This window comes from Solanum pennellii, chromosome 9 (genome assembly GCF_001406875.1).
Source record: "Solanum pennellii chromosome 9, SPENNV200".
Taxonomy (NCBI): domain Eukaryota; kingdom Viridiplantae; phylum Streptophyta; class Magnoliopsida; order Solanales; family Solanaceae; genus Solanum; species Solanum pennellii.
The window spans coordinates 61,573,871-61,585,892 of NC_028645.1; the positions used below are offsets into that span (position 1 = coordinate 61,573,871).

The following is a 12,022-nucleotide window of genomic DNA, read 5'->3' on the forward strand; positions in this document are numbered from 1 at the left end:
ATGAATCTTCAATTATGTTAATATACTCAAATTTAAAGAACCATTTCCCAAATGAGTATGGTGTGGAGGCGTGAGTCCTCATAGATGTGCTGGGTGTTGTGGCCAATGGTTATGGTACTTGTTGTTGTCACCTGTTGAGTATGTAGTTGATTTTATATTATTATTTGATATATATTGTTTTCTATTTTGAGTTGGCCGATGATACCTACTCAGTACTTGTACTGACCCCTACTTTTATGTTCTTCTTGTTGTTTTGTGGAGTGCAGCAAGTGCACCAGTGACTTCGTCTCGTCCGCAACTCTAGCCAGTCTTCAGCACGTCAGATTTCAGGGTGAGCTATTGTTCCTAGCTCGGACTGGATTCTTTCATTCACGTCTTGATGTCCTTGAAGCTCGGACGTGGAGTACCTTTTTATTCTTTATTTTAGTTCTTGATTACTCTTAGACTTAGAAATTTGAGGATAGATGTTCTTGATGTGATGACTTCCAGATTTTGAGGATGATAAGGATTATATTTTAGAAGTTATTTATTGGTTATATTAATGAGTTTTGAGTCTTCCGCATTATATTTTGTTCATTATGGTAAATGATTGGGGTTTAGATTGGTTGGTTCGCTCACATAAGAGGATAAATGTGGGTGCCACTCGCGGCTCGTTTTGGGTCGTGACACACATGTATACCTATTTTAGAAGCTATCTAATTAGATATAAGTTTTGCTTTTGATGCCAATTGTTGGAGAACTATATACACAGCGGAAGCATAACAGGATCTTTACTATTTACATGAATAATAGATAACAAATACCGTTTATTCTAAAATATATATTATGCTAAAACACATATATAAACTGAAACTTAATTCGATAAAAACCTCTTAAAGAGTGAACAAATATCTTCACGCGGATCTACAAGATAGACGGACCTTCAAGCGTATCTACAAGATAAACAATATCTATGGTCTTCTACATTGATCCCAAGTCACATATGAACTCTCTCAATACTTGGGTGGGCAAGTATGAATAGAAAACTAATCATCCTTCTAGGGTTAGAAGAATCCTAATTATAGAGATTTCTTCCCAGTCCAAAGAGGAGGATAAAATTCACGTTCTTTTTCTTACAAAGAAAAAAACATACGTTGGTTTTTTTTTTTATAAGAAAACTAATGCCTCTACCCTTTTCCCTTTAGAATTAGTATTCTGAGTTCTAGTTAATTATGGCACTATAGAGACCACATAATTAATTACCGAGACTTACTATTATGGAAATAATTCCAAATAATTAATTTGAATTATTCTTACCATAATAAATTACAAATCATTCCACTAGAAATTCGTAAATGCACTCCTCTATTTTGTAATTCCCCATTAAACACTTATGTAATTTCTCATATTAAGATTTCACATACAAATCAATAAATTAAATCAATGACGAATTTAACTTAATAGATCACTACTTAACTTATTTCATGTGTCGAATTCATAAATCCACTTGCAAGATTTGACACGTTGAAAACTTATAAGTTTCTAAAAAAGGGATGTCAATCAATATCTATAAGGAGACATGGGTTCCATCAACTAACTTATTATTTCACCAATATATATTATTATCATCCAATTTACCAGGCATATTGACCCATCTCAGAATTTCACATTTTAATAAATCAAAACGAAAATTAATATATACATATCATAATAGTTATATCAAAATTAAGAATATAAGTACATTTAATAATTTAGAGAATATGTTTTTATCAGTCAGTCTAAAAAAACTATCTCTACTCGGTCCCTTTCAATACATACAAAATGTACTAGCACAGGAAGTTGGAACTATACTGTTCCCATAATCAGGATAAATTACGTATAGTCTTGTGCTACAATCGTACCCGATGGCATGTCCAATTTCCATCCTAAATTGTGAACCAAAATCTTTATACTTATAAGAACCGATGATTTAATCCTCCGTGTATAAGCTAAAACTCTACACACTTAATCATCTACTATATAGGTAAATAAACACCATAAACGAATATATGATCTATTGAAATTCAGTAAATATTTATTCTTTAATAAATATTATTTATTAACATATGGTTTGTAGTATATATACCAACATATACCAGATTAACTAAACAATCCTCTTGCACTTCTCTAAGAAAATATAGCTTCACATTGAAATGCATGGTCTTTCTATGAAAAACTGGACTGTGAGAATAGCAATGGAAGCTTTGTTGTCCACACATATTTTATTGCTTTCCTTCATCTCCAACCCAAGATCGCATAAGATTTTCTTTATCCATAAAGCTTGATTGACCGTAGTTGTAGCAACAATGAATTCTGCCTCTGCTATTGATTTAGCAACAATCTCTTGTTTTTTTTTGGAACACCAAGAAAAGCATGCATCACCAAAAATAAAACAGTACCCTGAACTACTTTTCATATCTTCAGCGGAACCACCCCAATCACTGTCAAAAAATCCTTGAAGTTTGAAGTTCTGGCATTTGCTAAATTTGACTCCATAGTCCACTGTGCCTTTGACATATCTGAGTACTCTTTCGCAGCTTGAATATGCAATTCACTAGGAGAAGTCAAGAATCAGAATATATAGTACACTTACATCATACACTATATGTGGCCTTGTTGTTGTAAGATACATCAAACATCCTATCAAGTTTTTGTAGCATTCTTCTTGTACTCGTTCAGCACCATCGCCCTTCATTAGCTTCTCCTTTTGATTCATAGGCGTACTCATACTTTTGCAGTCGTCCATTCTAAATTTCCTCAGAATTTCTTTTGCATACTTCTTCTGACAAATGAATATTTGATCTTGGATTTGTTTAACCTCCAATCCCAGAAAAAAAGCCATCTCTCTGAGATCCTTCATTTCAAAGACTTTATCATCTCCCATTTTAACTCTTCTTTGAGCACAACATTACTCCATGTTACTAAAACATCACCAACTTACAAAGAAATTATAATTATGTCAGAGTTAACATGCTTTATGTAAATAGTTAATTCACTTAACTTTTTTGTGAAAACCTAAGTTAGAAAGATGACCATATATTCTATAGTACCAAGCCCTTGGAACTTGTTTTAATCCATAGAGGTCCTTTTTCAGCAAGTAGACTTTATCTTCGTATCCTTCTGCTACAAATCCTTCAGGCTTCTCAACATAGATTTCATCTTGCAAGAAACCATTCAAAAGGCTGATTTAACATCCAGCTGGTAAATCTTCCAATTCTTTTCTTCTACAATTGCCAACAGAAGCCTGATTGTGTCATGTCTTGCAATTGGTGCAAATGTTTCAGAAAATTCCACACCAAAAATCTGAGCATAACCCTTCACCAGAAGCCTAGCTTTATGTTTGTTCACCGAACCATCTGCATTTAGCTTAGTTTTGTAAAACTATTTAACGCGAGGCCTTTCTACCAGCTTCCATGTGTCATTTTCTTGATCATGGTTAGCTCTTCCTTCATTGCGACAATCCATTTCTGGTGTCTTTTAGATTCTGCATATTAAGTAGGTTCAAATATGGCTACATTGCATCTTTGATATATATTTGAAAGTGATCTAGTTCCTCAAACAGGAGGATGATCAACCCGTTCCTAAAAATTGTGCAACGATCATTAGCTTCTCTTTCTTGCTTTTCTCCACCCCAATCTGATTGCTTTTGTTCTACAAATTCCACATCTCAGCATACCAAAATATTTCCAGTTTGTGGTTGGAAAATTTTTATAAGCTTTTGACTGCAAGCTATAGACAATGAAAATTGCAGGTTTTACCTTCTTGTAAAGTTTATCCCTTTTTTGCTGAGGTATGTGAAAAAAATATAAGCAACCAAAAATCTTGAGAATTTTTAGTAAAGGTTTGTAACCATGCATGCTTCAAAAGGTGTTTGACAAGTCACTGCCTTTGTAGGCAGCCTATTCAACAAAAATACAATAGTATTATCTGCCTCTGCCCAAAACTTCTTGGGAAGCTCTTTCTCTTGCAACATATACCTAGATATCTCCATGATGGTCCTTTTTTTCCTTTCACTATCTCCATTTTTCTAAGGAGTATATGGAGTAGTAAGTTGATGCTCTATTGCAGCAACTTCACAAAAGTATTTGAACTAATTAGAAGTGTACTCAGTCCCATTATCTAATCTGAGCACTTGTAGTTTGCAGCCGCTTTGATTTTCTACAGACTTTGGATTTCCAAAAAAACTTCAACAACCTCCGATTTGAATCTTAAGAAGTATATCTAAAACATCGTTGTTAGATCGTCAATAAAAATCATGTAGTACCTGTTTCCTTTCAATGATAGATTTCTTTGGGGATCTCCAAGATCTGTATGAATCAACTGCAATTTTTGAGTCGCTCTCCAAGTTAATTTTGGGAATGGAAATCTGGTCTTCTTATAAAATTGACATTCCTAACAACTTGGGAGTTCCTATTCAAGTGAATCTAAACCTTTTACCAACCCCTGTTTTTTGCACATACAAAATCACCCTGTGGTGGAAGTGACCCAACCTGTTGTGCCAAGTTTCTCTAACACCGTACTGAGTTGGAAAATCCATTTGTTCTTCCTTCATTGGATTCAAAGAAAAACTTTTACCCTGCATTGTTAATTCTAAATAGTTCCTGACTACCTACATAAATGATCAGACACGCCTTATCTTCAAAAAATAATTTGAACCCATTTTCAAGTAACTGTCCAACACTTAATAAATTTTGATCAAGTTCAGGAAAAAACAGAACTTGAGAAATAAATTTTGTACCTATATAACTCTCAATAGCTACATTCCCTTTTCCTTTGCAGGGAGGTATTCTCCATTTCCAATCCTGACTCTTGATATTGTTGTTCTCTCAAGCCTTTTTAAAAGCTTTTCATCACTAGTCATGTGGTTTGTAAAACCACTATAAATAAGACAACTTCCACTAGAAATGCTAGATGCAGAACATGATGCAACAAATAGTTGTTCTTTGTCATGTTGGTTTGCAACTTGAGCTTTTCCTTGTTGTTGCTGTACTTTCTCCTTGCAGATTATCTTAGCATGCCCATGTTTTTGACATTTCTGGTATTTCATATCCGACTTTCTCAAGCATTTGAAGTGAGGATGATTCTTCCTTCCATAATATTTTCATTGAGGGAATTTTCTCCTCTATTGCTGCCTGAATTGTCGCTACTTCCATTACTAGCGGAAACCTGACTATTTTTAGCATAATTCTTCTTCCCAATGATTTTCTTGTATTTTTTTCCAAGATAGTTTTGCAATTTAGCCTGAAGTGCACTGTAACATCTCGTATTCTAGATAAATTAAGGTTAAGCTAAGAAAAACAAGAAAAAAAAATCAAATTTGGAAATAAGTAAGGAAGTCTAGAAAATTTCCAGATTTCAAAAGTGAGTTTTGGTCATTTTAAAATGGTCATAATTTCCAACTCAAGAGGATTTTGGGTGAGTTCTTTATATGGATGTAAAACTCGTCGAAAGTTCTTTCTAAATACACCAAGTTTGCGAATTTCTGAGGTATTATGAGGGATATATGATTTTCGTAAGTTAGGCTATTGAGAAGGGAAAGTTCCAAATTTGGATTTGTTAAGGGTGTTTTGGTCTTTTCCTAAATTTATTATTATATTTGTTTTAAGTGTAATAACTTGGGGTCTAAGCTGATTCCGATAAGTTTTCACATTTAGGAAATAAGCTAGGGCTTTGAGAGAAAGGAGAAAAGAGGAGAAGGAAGAAGAAGACGCAAGAACGCCAAGAATTCGTTCGTGGATTTCGTCGAGGGTGATCCCTAACAAGGTATGTGAGATCATTCGGTGTTGGGTTCTTTCACCCACCCTCCAACTTTATTCATTACTGAAATTTATAGTTAATTCGATGTAAATCTTGATGTTCTTGATGAAAAGTTGAAGTTCTTGGTGGTTGAATCGTTTTTGATCTCTGTTAGTTTTAATCCATGTTTTCGGACTATTTTTGGGTCTAAACTATTGGGTAATGAGTTATTTAGGGATCTATGTGTTTTGGGGTGGGATACATGGGAGTTTGGGAAGGTTCAAAGATGAAAAACAAAGAAGAAAGTCGAAAAACCCATTGAATAGATGCTGGGGCGCCTCCAAAGCCCCTCAGGACAGGGTCTGTCCGTCAGGTTCTGGCGCGCCACACCTCTTAGAGCGCTTGAGGACAGCCTCTGTCCGTTAGGCTATTGCACTCCGCTCCTCTCAGAGCGCCAGGACCCCCTGGAGACCCCGTTCTTTCCCTATCTTTGTGTACTAGTTCCTGATTGATGTACCCCTCTTTCCTAGTTTATTCCAACACTCTAGAGTACATCTAAACATCATGAAATAATCCATAAACATGATATCATGATCCTTGAATCCATAATCCAATTCAAGGAAAGTTAAGATCAAAGTCAAGGAAGTTAAGAGCCAAGTCTAGAAGTTAAGAAGCAAGTCAAAATAAAGTTATCATGTTTTCTAAAGTCTTTCACAAACGTTTTCACTTTGTTTTAAAGACTTAAATTTCAAGTCAAGAAAGAGTAAAGATTCGAGTTCATTTCTTAAAGGCTATAAGGGAACTAAGTTTCCCTAAGATTTAAGTTTCAAGTAAGCAAAGAGTAGCAAGTTGAGTTCACTTATCAAGAGTTATAAGGGAACTAAATAGTCCCTAAGAGTTTAAGCAAAATGTTTTCAAACTTTTGAGAAGGAACGGAAGTTATATTTCCACAGAGCCTATGACTAGTTTTAATAGAAGAAAGAGGAAAATGTGTTTTCCAAGAGAGTTTTTTAAAAGCTATGTTTTGAGCACTGATCCCAAACCACAAAATCAATATGTTTCTAAAATAATAGCCATTATATTTTTGGGAGCAATATTGAGCACCGATATGGGGGACAGTTTAGATAACTCACATCCCCCATAAACCATGTAGCCACCATGGGTAGAAAAGGGTCATACTTTTTAGATGATTTCTTTTCACAGTTTACTAGTGGATTCATTAGGCAGTTCAGGTCTTATACCTTTGGCCGAGTATAGGATGCGCAGACAGCGTACGGTAGACTGCTATATCATCACTGTAGCTCTTAAGTGATGGTTGTCGGGTAGAGATCTCCCAAAGGTAAATGTATTTTTATATAAATCAGTTATTGTATTTTTATATGCAACAATATTATATTTTATGCATCTCAAACTTTATTGTGATACTTGTGTGTGTATATATATATATATATATATATATATACACACACACACAATCAGAGGTTTATGCATGATTTTAGTCAGCATTTCTTTATATTGCATTTATTTTAACTGCTTATATTGAATAAGAGTTAGTGGATCATGAGTTGAGCAGAGCCAAGGTAAGTATTCGTTCTTACTCCCTTTCAAGCCTAAATTTTCTTTAGCTTTCCAACTCGCATACTCGTACCTTCAATGTAATGATGCCAGTTGGCCTGCATCATTTTGTGATGCAGACCTAGGTAACCAGGATCAACACGCGACGTTTCGTTGATCCATATTGAGCTCCAGAGTCAGTGGTGAGCCTCTTTGCATTCAGGAGGACATCCATTTATTTTTCTTTTAGTAGTTTAGTTTTAGGATGTTGTGGGGTCTGTCTCAACATTTTGTAGACACTAGTATTTCGGTTTGGAGTTTATTTGTTGCTTGTTGAGACTTGAATGCCATCACGACCAGATATTACATTAAGTACTTTCCTTTAAACCTGTATTATTTCTTGTTTAAGATGAGTTCAGGTAAGCCAGACCAAGGGACCACTTGAGGGTCATCAATGGTCTTCGAGTGCCAGTCTCACCCATGGTATAGGCTCGGGGCGTGACATACACCTTCTACCGACCCTTCCGGTATCATTAACCTTCTTTTCTCCTATGCCTGCAATGCATTTTAGAAAGGGGTTTGATACATACCTGGTTTCTTGTCTTGTCGTGTTTGATGAAATTGAAGATATCTTGGAATCAAAGAGGAAGCCATAAAGAAGTTGTGGAAAAAGCAATAAAGCCTTTTGGTTGAATGATTTCTTCATTTTTTCTTACTGAAATCCTATCTACACGGTTGAACAGTGATGAAGGTGGAAATCTCCATGGTTCTCTGTAATGCTTAGAATTTTAAAAAAAAAAACTTCATCTTCCTTTGAAATACTTGTATTGTATTTTTCATTCCTTCTAGATCATGAAACACTGAAAGTAAAATGAAATTTAAATATTACAATAACATATATATCGAATATAAATCCACAAGTGATGTCTGCAAAGGGTGGTCATATCTTGAGAAGGTAGAGGGGTTGTTTTGATAGATCCTCATTCAAGTAAAGTATATCCAAATTCAGATATGAAAAGCAAATACATAAGAATATAAAGGAGACAACATGTAATACTAAAGTAGAAATATAAAATATTAGGAAAACAATTATAACAATACTAATAGGGAAACAAGATAAGGGTGTGTGTTTGTTTTTTGGAAAATAATTTATTTTAGGAAATCTATTTTTATTTTAGATTTGTTTGGAAAGTACTAAATTTATTTTCTAGAAAAATAAACTTCTATTGAATATTGATAAAAAATATTAACAGATCGAAAAGTATTTCGATGATATTTTTACATGTTAAAGGTGATAACAATATTTGAGTGTCGTTAAAGCATTTATATAATGTTCAAAATTGAGATGATTGTAAAGGAAAATGACTTTCCACAGAAAATGAGAGAAATGGTCATTTTTCCTGCTCCTTTGTTGGAAAATATTTTTTCTATAAATTATTTTTTTGCCAATTAATAAACATCAAAAGATAAATAATTTTTTAAAAAGTTTAAATCATACCAAACACACCCCTAAAGGAAATAATAGAAGTTTTAAAAAAAGTTAAAAATTGTAAGAAAAATGACATTCGAAATAAAAGGAGAATCATTTTCCGAGCCCATTAAAAGAAAAAAATCACGGGTCAACATGGTTAAAAAATGTAATTTTTATGTATGTATGTTTGTTTGTATGCATGTATATAGGTTCAAAATAGATAATATCACTTGTTAAGTGAAAATTTATAACATGAAAGGGTTCATGAAAATTACTGGATCAAGAAAATTATGGATCAACTCAATTGCAGTCATTGACACAATTTCGCAATCCTTTGATAATTCAATTCGACCCATTGATGTTTGGTAAGGTAGAACTTGATTTGAGAATTTTCTTCCATAAATCTCGCGATGAATAAAACAACTCCTATCACTTGATGAATCTACCCAAAATGGATCATTCATTTTCAAAAGTTTAACCATTTCATTCATAGAAGCAACCACAGTCTCAAACATTATTGTTTGTTTCCTGCTATCATGATGACATTCATCATGCTCTAGTGGTGATGGAGACATTATTGAATGTGTATGAACGTAATTATTATTATTAGGATTGTTTTATTGACGAAGAGGAGGATATCTAATGGGAGAGCCACATATGTCTTGGTTCAGCAAACTTCCATCAGATAAATTTAAAGATGATCGAAGATTCGATTTTTTTGGTGCCAAATTTGAACCCATCACAAAACGCCTTCCAACAAGACGTGAGATGAGATTTGATATTTCATACTGCAAAAATATTTTGTTAAGTTAATTTACTTACAATAGGTATGTATCTAAACTAAACATGATTTGAGAATCTAAAAAGGATAAGAATTGTATAATTTGCTATTATTGTATGTATTTATTTTTTTTCAATCAATTAATTGATTGCGAGATCAAGATGATCTCTCTTGTCAATGGAGGCTGAAACTCATATGTGTGGGGAAGAAACAAATCCAAGATATAAACATCATGAACTAGGCATTTTTAGGTGCTTAATACATGTAACACTCGTGTAAATCCCATTAAAAAGAGAATCACTTCCTATTGGGATATTTGTACCAGACTCAAACCTAAGACCCTTTGTTAAGGATAGATGAATCTTATCCATACCATCACGACCCTTGGTAGTAGGATTCTAATGGTTAATTGTTGTATTTATAATATTATGGATCTATATAAAATGTTTATCTAAATTTTAGTAATTCTTTACATGCATCTATGCCTCGTGTTAAAAATTCGAGATTCAAATGAACTCGGTGCTTGTGATCTGCATCCACCTCAATATATATATCTCTAAGGTGTAATGTACATGTGTGTATATATATACAAACACGAACTTAGATTTCAATAAATATAATAAATCTGACTCCTTCATTTTATATTATAAGCTTATGTGCTAATGCCTTAAATTCTTGATTAATCCTTCTAGTTCAAACCATGAACTTGCCTCATCTTTTGTTATATATAAGTAAGTCTTTTATAGACAAATAAATAAATTAAAATTAAAAATAAAATAAAATAAAATAAATAGGATAAATAGAAGGTTTACCTGTTCTGTCAACCATTAATTTTTAGTTTTCATATTTTCTAAATTACGTTCCCTTTCTACTTTTCCAATGGGCAGTCCATCACATTTTGGGCACATAATATTAATCATTGCCTCTTTCATTGCCTTATTTTCACAAAGAAATCTTTCCTTTTCTTTTCGAAGAGAATTGTTAATGGATCTCTCATTTTGAGTCTGATGAAATATATATAACAAAAATTAATCACATGTGAAATAACAATACAAACTTAATATAACATATAGATAATTAAAATAACTGTACAACTAATCATTATGTTAAATTTTTGAATATACACAAACAAGGGATCAATAGTGCAAATTCCAATAAATTGAAGATTTATGTATTGATTAAGATATTACTTATATCAAAATTAGAATATTATAATAATTGAAGCACCAAAAATGCTACTTAGCCTTTTTTCTAATGCTTGAAAAATATTTTTTCCATCCATCTTTGCTTAAAAGTTAAAAATTCCATCATAATTTTGAATCACATGCACTTTGTTCCTCGTATAAGATATATATTATAAATATTCTTTACATAGGTGAAAAAATAATCCATGAAAATTTAATTTACTCAACTTGCCCAAATTTAACTAGAAGTCCTGAACCACATATTATTTGTATCATTACTACTACCCAAAGCTCCCACGACTAAAAACTTTTCCATCATATCCAAAGCACTGGCCATATTCAAAGTGGACCCTCCAATGACTAACTTAATCGTCATCATCCTATCATTGATCCTGCTTACCTCAATCACTTCCTCCCTAAGCTTACAATCTGCTAAGATGCCTACTTTATTCCTAATCCTTACACCTTTCGAGTACCACAACTTATACTTGTACATATCACATACCTTCTATCCTACTCATTTGTTCTCTTGAATACAAGTTATCCTTCTCTTCTTGAGAATCTTTACTAGCTCTATGAATTTTTCATCAAAGACCACTCTTAGCCTAGATGTGATAAATATAGTCATGTTAAAAAAGGAAATTATATTGTTTTGTATTGAATAAATAATGATAAAAAATTTAAGAACAATAATTTTTGGGTAGATGTTGAAAATTGGGTTATGGTCTATTTTAAGCCCAACCCAACCCAAATAATTTATTAATCTGCTCATTTATTTATACAAAACTATTTTGACTAGCCTTGACTTTGTTCAATTGGTCCATTTAATATTGTAAGATTTCCTTATTTCATCAAATAATTTTTTAAAGGAAAAACATTAGTTCTGAGTTGCAACATCAAATTTTTCTGACTTCATATTCGCAAAACCTAGTAGGCATTCAATTTTTGTCCATTTTATAATTCCTTGCTAATTATGGAACTTGCTAGGGAGTTCATGTACTTTGAATAATTTAACATGATTCTACCGTTGATTTTATTGAGCAACAAATTAAGTGACTTGGAGGTTAGATGATGAAAATAATTTAAATGAAAAGATATTTCTTTAATAAAATTCATATATTAACGAGGCAAAGAACATACTTTCTCAAATCTATTGATCAATTTAACATGGAGAATCAAATGAGTGATTTAGGAAAACTATGTATATATTCAAAAGAGAAATCATAAATAATGGAATTGATTGTACGCAACAGAGAAGAGGGGAGGGGGGGGGGGGAA

General features: G+C 32.8%; 1 pseudogene; it reads right to left on the bottom strand.

Moving 5' to 3' along the window:
- Positions 1–12,022, bottom strand: part of LOC107030259 — an 89,683-nt pseudogene that overhangs the window by 54,964 nt on the left and 22,697 nt on the right.